This window comes from Ornithodoros turicata, unplaced genomic scaffold (genome assembly GCF_037126465.1).
Source record: "Ornithodoros turicata isolate Travis unplaced genomic scaffold, ASM3712646v1 Chromosome140, whole genome shotgun sequence".
NCBI classification, from domain to species: Eukaryota; Metazoa; Arthropoda; class Arachnida; order Ixodida; family Argasidae; genus Ornithodoros; species Ornithodoros turicata.
The window spans coordinates 12,158-22,123 of record NW_026999315.1 but is presented as its reverse complement, the minus strand read 5'-3'; positions in this window follow the sequence as shown (position 1 = coordinate 22,123).

The following is a 9,966-nucleotide window of genomic DNA, read 5'->3' as shown; positions in this document are numbered from 1 at the left end:
ATTAATAAATTCAATTACTATTAATTCCAACGAGCGAGAGAGAGGAGGAAAATATCAAATTATCGTTAAGTCGTGTTATTCTATAATGAGACACACGAAAAGAAGCGCACATACGCATAAATGCACTTTCTAAACTCATTTAATAATTCAAGTCATTACTATACACATTCAATTCATTAATGTGTCAGTCCAGGTTCGGTAACAGCATCAGCCCATGGGCGCCGCCATTTGCAAAGCGTCACACCAGGCAGGTCCGAAAGCATCACGTCAGTTGTCAGCACCGCTGTCATCATGGGGACTTCCGTGGAATGCAGAAAGAAACAAAACAAAAAAAGTGCTAACGAGGGGAAAACACGCGCGAAAACAGGCACACACACACACAATATTTTCACCATCGCGAATATGTGCGAGCATGCACCTACGAGAATAGCAACAAGGGTCATTGACAGAATGGCGTACAAGGGAATTGCGAACATGTTTGGGCATGCACGGACAAGAATAATAACAACAAGGGGAAGACTTTCTGCTAATCGCCAACAAGGTAAATCGACAAACATACACTACTCCAATACACGCTGACAAGTAATCGAAGTTAGGGGGTAGGTAAACGCGACAACAGAAGAAGTATTAAAACGACAACTCACCGGCAGCGAAGTATTTCCACACACATCACTCAGTCAAAAACAGTCGCTCGTCACGAAATCCGTGGCGAGGAGAGCACCAACAGCATGACCGCCACTCAGAGATCCACCCGAAGCAATGATGCGTCCGTTGATTTCTCCGCCAGGGCATCAGGAGCTCTGCGCTGTCATTGGTCGTGAGGTCATCCGTTCCAAAGGTCGTCCAGAGAGGAGGGCTTCGCAAATCCCCCTCTGTTATTCATTAAATATAGTAACCAATTATGACGTCACTGTTTATGGAAATCTTGCATTAAAGCGAAATCCAGACGGGTGCGCACCTACACCATAACCGTTGCCCTAGCTTCCCCTGCGAGAATGAAGTACTGGTCTACCAGACACCGCGCTGTTTGACGTCATCATTTCCTCCCATTGTCTGAGGCTGCTCTTGTGAGCAGCCTATTACTGATTTTTCATTCTTACATTAAAGATTACAAAAACTACTACTACTACAAAAAAATGGTCTTGCTCCTGTTATTGAAGGTCATATGAAATTACTCTAATTTTTAACAGTCATAAATTATATTCACTCATTAAAGGAAACACCATCCATGCGCAAAGGCTGAGAAAAAAAGAAAAAAAAACTGAGCCTTGCAATTAAGCGCTATTTCCTCGAAGACTTACTAAATGACTAAATAAACATATCAAAAAGCGCTTTTTCTACTTTCAATCATTGTGAACCATATCAACATTTTTTGTACAACAATTCAAGAAACTAATCATCGCTCTCTTCATGGACGCTGTTGCTTCTGTCTAAAATAACTGCCCCTATTGAAGATGAGAAAATAATAAGCGAGCCTGGACCACTCAAAGTGATCAATAGGCTTACTCAATGCGCGAAAATAATATTTTCTTTCTGATTTTGCTCCTTAAAAGTAGCCCACTATCCACAAAGCGCGATCTCAGTTGTCTCGCGACGTAAACCCCCAATTATTATTATTATTATTATTATTATTATTATTATTATTAACCATAAAGCGCGCCAAGTTTTCCTCAACCCCCATTTCTGCTTGCTACATGATGTGTCATGCAGTGACGCAGGGCAAGAATGAATAAATTTAGCATATGAAACGCATTTTCACCATTCCGTTTTGCAGCTTGCTTCCATAAGCAGACACACAACCCTCCCTTTTTTGTTCACGTTCGCTATGAAATTTAATTATTAGTACTTGAAATGGAACAAACTGCAGCAGATTCGTCTCACAGAGACGGAAATTTGCATTGAACGCTCAGATACCCGATTTTCTGCGCTACGACTGCAAAATTAAGCACCATCATCAACACATAAGTCATAATACTTGTCATGCCTTATCGAGCAATGTGCATACCGACAGGCATGACAAAACACAGAACACACACACACTCCCGTTTCTACTGTCCGAAAATTATGGAACCGCGTAATTGTACGCACCCTGAATTTTACCAGGAAATCTAAACTTGAACAGAGCTAAAAGCCCGACAAAAGCTAACACTGACAAACAACAACTGAAAAACAACAATTAACAAACACACCCATTCGTTTCTGCTGTCTGAATTCGCGCTAAATGCGTGAGCGATTCCAAGAGCAAGCACACCGTTTGAAGAAAGCCTAACAAATGTAGCTCAACACAGCCCTCGCCACAATAGCCGGGTGGGAGGCGGCACGATTCACAAAAAACGACTTCTCTTGCTGATTTTGCTTTTAAAACACGGTTAACTAGCAATTAAGCGCTCCAAGTTTTTCTTACTTCTCATTCCTTCCTGCGTCTTCCGCGTCCTGTCATGCAATGAAGCATGGCAAGAATTAGTAACTTTAGCATATGAAAGTCATTTTTACCATTCCATTTCGAAATTTGCTTCCATGAGCAGGCACACAGCCGCCCGTTTTTTGTTCACATTGGCTATGAAAATCCAATAATCATACTTACTTCCAACAAATTGCAGTGAAATCCAGATTCGATTCACGGAGACGATAATTTCTACCCTCTGCGTTAAGCGCCCAGATACCCGTATTGATGCTGGAATTGTAATAGCTATGACTGCAAAACTTAAGCACCTTCATCAACATAACAGTTATAATGCGTGTCATGCTTTATCGAGCAAAGGGCATGCACAAGAATCGTGAAGCATGACAAGATACACGCTAACAAACAACAACTAACAGACACACATTTCTCCTCTCAGAAAATTATTAAGCAGCATAATACGACATACTCTGAATTTTACCGATAAAACTAAGTTTGAACACAGCTACAAGCACGACAAACGCGCAATCTATCAACCTACAACAATAACTGACGGTTAACTAGCAAACACACCATTTAATTCTACGCTAAAGGCATGAGCGATTCGATAAGAACAAAGCACACCGCTTTATGAAAGCCTAACAGCTATGTAGTTTTAATACGGCCCTCGCTGCGATAACAGCGTGCAAGGCTCATAAAATCGGTGCGAATCCTTGTAAATTAGCGTGCCCAAAACAAGCACTTCACCTTGCCCGCAAGTCATTCCACAAAGAACTCTATTAAAAAACGCGCGCGATAAACCTCATTTTTTAAACTAATATTTCGCGCATTCGTACATAACTTCTTCACTCGACAGACAGGAATAGGCATACACAAAGAACTTACTTGTCAAGTGGGGTCCCCGCATAAAATACGCCCGCACACAACAACAACAATAAATGATGACGATTAGATGGTGTGTGGTGGGGTGCTGCGGTGGGGTGAGGCACGCACACAGACACACATACAGACTCACATTTTTCACTACACACAACGAGCGTCGCGAGTCTTCACAGTCACAGAAATCCATATTATTTCTCTAAGTCAATAATTATTCATCGCAAAACACTGCCCATATATACTATGTATGCAGCCATGAAACAATAGAGCTTCGGTTCGGATGTAATAGGATTCACCGTCTGCCGACCGACGCGTACGAGAGAGAGAGAAAAAAAGAAAGAAAAACACGAGTGAAAGCAGGCCAGGAATGTGCGTTGGCTATGGCTATGCGTACAGAAAAAAAAAAGAAAGAAACGGTGCCATCATGCTCATATGCAGCATCTCTAATACATCTCCCTATTATTATTACTATTTTCAACAACATCAACACCATAATACAGATGGGCTACACGAAATTCTGATTCTTTCCTTTTACTTGTATTCGCTTCCACTAAAATAATTTGAAGGAATAATATACAGTGGAACAGGCAAATGAGAACAGAATTTCAGCATACGCTACACGCTGGTTCACCTAACAAGCTCGAAACCTTTCTGAATATATCCTGCAGGTACTGGAATAAAGATTTATCGCAACGATAATCATCTGCTGCACGTCGTATTTTTTAAAATAAGAAATGGTAAAAACACTCGCTCTCAGTGTGTTAAACGCTATATGTAGCAAATAATAACAACAATATCAGATCATTTTTGTTCTTTATTTCGTTATTTCCAAGAGCTCATTACTTTGTGCGAGCCATAGAAAAATTAAAAATTTCTGCTTTGCTGCCGTTAAAGTAGCACGAAAGCGCACTCGAATAGCAAAGTGCATATTGTCAAGCATAACAAATGCACACGCTAACGACAACAATAACTACTAACAAACACAACCCTTCATTTCTACTGTCTGAATTCGCGGTAGGAGCGTATAAGTGCTTTCACAAGAACAAGCACAGTGCTTGAAGAAAGTCTATAACAAATGTAGCTCAACGCAGCCCTTCCCACAATCACCGTGTTGAAGGCTGTCTTTTCTTTCTGATTTTGCTTTAAAAACGTAGCTTAAACAGTTTTTCGCACATAACATTTCTGCTTGCTACGTGACTCGTCCTATCATGTAATAAAGCAGGGAAAGAATTACTAAATTTAGCACACAAAAAAATGTTTTGCGATACCGATTCGCAATTCGCTTTCATGAGCAGGCACATCCCTTCCCTTGTTTGTTCACAACTTCACAGCGCGCATGAAATTTAAACACGATTTCTTAAAATGCAACAAATTACTGCAGAATCGTCTCACGGGGGCTGGAATTTCTACCATCTGCGTTAAGCGCTCAGATGCCCGCATTTTTGCACAAATAGCAAAATAGCTATGTCTGCAAAAAGTAAGCACCTTCAACAAGTTCATAATTCCTGTCATGCCTTATCGAGCGATGTGCATACCGACAGGCATGACAAAACACAGAACAAACACACCCATTTCTGCTGACAGAACTGAGCTGTACAATGAGGCACGGAGCAACCCGGGCAAAACAAGGGCTCACACATTCAGTGAGCAGTGACTACTCCTTGATCAGCATACTACTACCACATACTGTGAATTTTACCCCGAAAACTCAGCTTGAACACAGCTACGGGCATGACAAATGCACGTGCTAAACAAAAAACTGACAAACACACGCTTGCACTGATACTGTCTGAACTCGCGTCATGTGAGTGCCAGCATAAGAACAAGCACTCCGGTTCTTGCTGTTGTTGTTGCTCTTAACTAACAAATGTAGCTTGATGCAGCATTCGCTGTGATGAGCGCGTGGAAGGCTCATAAAATCGATTCGAATCCTGGTAAAATAGCGCGTCCACAACAAGCACTTCACCTTGTTTGCAGGGGACCCTGTACCCATCTCTTTTCAGAAAACGCGATAAACTTTATTTTTAATCAATATTTCGCGCTACAGTACTTTTCTTTCACACGAAAAGGCGTACACAACGCGGAGATTACTTACTTACTTTTCAAGTGACTTCCTAGCTTCACAAATACACACGCCCACACATATTTTTCATACACACAACGAGCGTCGCCTATTCAAACTCCCAAAAGTGTCTTCCCAGCCACATTATTCCTCAGGTCAATAATTATCCAACGACAAAATACGCAACACACATATGCGCCAGTGGTACAAAGGACAGCGCGTCTTCGCACCGGATGTAATAGGAACTTCCACGCAGACGACACCAGCTAAAAACAAATAAAGCAGCTCAGAAATGAACATTGCCATTGCATACAGAAAGACATCGAGCTCCATGCAGTAATAAAAAAAGATGAATAACACAGAATTGGAATTCGTTGCCTCTTGCTTTATTTACTTACACCAAAATATTTTGAAACCATACTACAGAAGTGAGTCAAGCAATTGAGCAAAGAATACATCTGGATTCGCTATACACACAGCACCTCTAAGCCATTTTTAAACCAAACGAGAATGCATGTATTCATTAGTATGCTATAATAATCGTAACAAAAAAGAAAAAAAAAAGAAAGGAATGCATGTTCGCTATACATCCATGAGAAAACGGTGCCGAGCTTTTGCGCAGCAGTTATGATACAGAAGGGTTATTTTTGCTTTTATTTCGTTGCACCCATATATTTTGTAAGAATACTATAGAGTGGAACGGGTAAATGCGAACATCATTCGCTACACACTGTAGCTGTCATCATTTTTAAACCAAACCAGTTGACATGTGTTCATCAGCATACTACCTTTCACTAGATAGATAAGTTGCTAATGACACTCACAAAATTGTCATTCCAACATCATTGACTGCAAGCTTCAGTGCCCAACAGAGCAATGCGCGCCCATCAGCATGCCTTGGACTCACTTCGCACACATACGATACCTTTCTTAATACATCCTACTGCCACCGGAATCAAATGTTTATATGTTTATCGCAAGGATAATCATCTGCCTCGTGTCGTATTTTTTATTTTTTAAGAGACGCCAAAAGAGCCTCACTCTCGTCGTGTTAAACAGTACGTAGGGACTGATACAATAGAGCGCAGGGTAATTTTTCTTTATTTATTTTATTTTTCTTTAGAGTTTATTACTTTGTACGAGTCATCTAAATTTAACATGTCTGCTTTGCCGCTGTTAAAGTGATGAAACAGTGCGCCTGAACCGCGTCCCCACGCGAGCCGCATGCGGGCCCGTTCTCGCGGTTTGAACACGCTGACGCAATCGCGCCCGCGGTCCGTTACCGATTCCCCGTGCGAGCGCACTGTCTCATCACTTTAACAGCGGCAAAGCAGACATGTTAAATTTAGATGACTCGTACAAAGTAATAAACTCTAAAGAAAAAATAAAATAAATAAAGAAAAATTACCCTGCGCTCTATTGTATCAGTCCCTACGTACTGTTTAACACGACGAGAGTGAGGCTCTTTTGGCGTCTCTTAAAAAATAAAAAATACGACACGAGGCAGATGATTATCCTTGCGATAAACATATAAACATTTGATTCCGGTGGCAGTAGGATGTATTAAGAAAGGTATCGTATGTGTGCGAAGTGAGTCCAAGGCATGCTGATGGGCGCGCATTGCTCTGTTGGGCACTGAAGCTTGCAGTCAATGATGTTGGAATGACAATTTTGTGAGTGTCATTAGCAACTTATCTATCTAGTGAAAGGTCGTATGCTGATGAACACATGTCAACTGGTTTGGTTTAAAAATGATGACAGCTACAGTGTGTAGCGAATGATGTTCGCATTTACCCGTTCCACTCTATAGTATTCTTACAAAATATATGGGTGCAACGAAATAAAAGCAAAAATAACCCTTCTGTATCATAACTGCTGCGCAAAAGCTCGGCACCGTTTTCTCATGGATGTATAGCGAACATGCATTCCTTTCTTTTTTTTTTCTTTTTTGTTACGATTATTATAGCATACTAATGAATACATGCATTCTCGTTTGGTTTAAAAATGGCTTAGAGGTGCTGTGTGTATAGCGAATCCAGATGTATTCTTTGCTCAATTGCTTGACTCACTTCTGTAGTATGGTTTCAAAATATTTTGGTGTAAGTAAATAAAGCAAGAGGCAACGAATTCCAATTCTGTGTTATTCATCTTTTTTTATTACTGCATGGAGCTCGATGTCTTTCTGTACGCAATGGCAATGTTCATTTCTGAGCTGCTTTATTTGTTTTTAGCTGGTGTCGTCTGCGTGGAAGTTCCTATTACATCCGGTGCGAAGACGCGCTGTCCTTTGTACCACTGGCGCATATGTGTGTTGAGTATTTTGTCGTTGGATAATTATTGACCTGAGGAATGATGTGGCTGGGAAGACACTTTTGGGAGTTTGAATAGGCGACGCTCGTTGTATGTATGAAAAATATGTGTGGGCGTGTGTATTTGTGAAGCTAGGAAGTCACTTGAAAAGTAAGTAAGTAATCTCCGCGTTGTGTACGCCTTTTCGTGTGAAAGAAAAGTACGGTAGCGCGAACTATTGATTAAAAATAAAGTTTATCGCGTTTTCTGAAAAGAGATGGGTACAGGGTCCCCTGCAAACAAGGTGAAGTGCTTGTTGTGGACGCGCTATTTTACCAGGATTCGAATCGATTTTATGAGCCTTCCACGCGGTCATCACAGCGAATGCTGCATCAAGCTACATTTGTTAGTTAAGAGCAACAACAACAGCAAGAACCGGAGTGCTTGTTCTTATGCTGGCACTCACTTGACGCGAGTTCAGACAGTATCAGTGCAAGCGTGTGTTTGTCAGTTTTTTGTTTAGCACGTGCATTTGTCATGCCCGTCGCTGTGTTCAAGCTGAGTTTTCGGGGTAAAATTCACAGTATGTGGTAGTATTATGCTGATCAAGGAGTAGTCACTGCTCACTGAATGTGTGAGCCCTTGTTTTGCCCGGGTTGCTCCGTGCCTCATTGTACAGCTCAGTTCTGTCAGCAGAAATGGGTGTGTTTGTTCTGTGTTTTGTCATGCCTGTCGGTATGCACATCGCTCGATAAGGCATGACAGGAATTATGAACTTGTTGAAGGTGCTTACTTTTTGCAGACATAGCTATTTTGCTATTTGTGCAAAAATGCGGGCATCTGAGCGCTTAACGCAGATGGTAGAAATTCCAGCCCCCGTGAGACGATTCTGCAGTAATTTGTTGCATTTTAAGAAATCGTGTTTAAATTTCATGCGCGCTGTGAAGTTGTGAACAAACAAGGGAAGGGATGTGCCTGCTCATGAAAGCGAATTGCGAATCGGTATCGCAAAACATTTTTTTGTGTGCTAAATTTAGTAATTCTTTCCCTGCTTTATTACATGATAGGACGCGTCACGTAGCAAGCAGAAATGTTATGTGCGAAAAACTGTTTAAGCTACGTTTTGAAAGCAAAATCAGAAAGAAAAGACAGCCTTCAACACGGTGATTGTGGGAAGGGCTGCGTTGAGCTACATTTGTTATAGACTTTCTTCAAGCACTGTGCTTGTTCTTGTGAAAGCACTTATACGCTCCTACCGCGAATTCAGACAGTAGAAATGAAGGGTTGTGTTTGTTAGTAGTTATTGTTGTCGTTAGCGTGTGCATTTGTTATGCTTGACAATATGCACTTTGCTATTCGAGTGCGCTTTCGTGCTACTTTAACGGCAGCAAAGCAGAAATTTTTAATTTTTCTATGGCTCGCACAAAGTAATGAGCTCTTGGAAATAACGAAATAAAGAACAAAAATGATCTGATATTGTTGTTATTATTTGCTGCATATAGCGTTTAACACGCTGAGAGCGAGTGTTTTTACCATTTCTTATTTTAAAAAAATACGACGTGCAGCAGATGATTATCTTTGCGATAAATCTTTATTCCAGTACCTGCAGGATATATTCAGAAAGGTTTCGAGCTTGTTAGGTGAACCAGCGTGTAGCGTATGCTGAAATTCTGTTCTCATTTTCCTGTTCCACTGTATATTATTCCTTCAAATTATTTTAGTGGAAGCGAATACAAGTAAAAGGAAAGAATCAGAATTTCGTGTAGCCCATCTGTATTATGGTGTTGATGTTGTTGAAAATAGTAATAATAATAGGGAGATGTATTAGAGATGCTGCATATGAGCATGATGGCACCGTTTCTTTCTTTTTTTTCTGTACGCATAGCCATAGCCAACGCACATTCCTGGCCTGCTTTCACTCGTGTTTTTCTTTCTTTTTCTCTCTCTCTCTCGTACGCGTTGGTCGGCAGACGGTGAATCCTATTACATCCGAACCGAAGCTCTATTGTTTCATGGCTGCATACATAGTATATATGGGCAGTGTTTTGCGATGAATAATTATTGACTTAGAGAAATAATATGGATTTCTGTGACTGTGAAGACTCGCGACGCTCGTTGTGTGTAGTGAAAAATGTGAGTCTGTATGTGTGTCTGTGTGCGTGCCTCACCCCACCGCAGCACCCCACCACACACCATCTAATCGTCATCATTTATTGTTGTTGTTGTGTGCGGGCGTATTTTATGCGGGGACCCCACTTGACAAGTAAGTTCTTTGTGTATGCCTATTCCTGTCGGTCGAGTGAAGAAGTTATGTACGATTGCGCGAAATATTAGA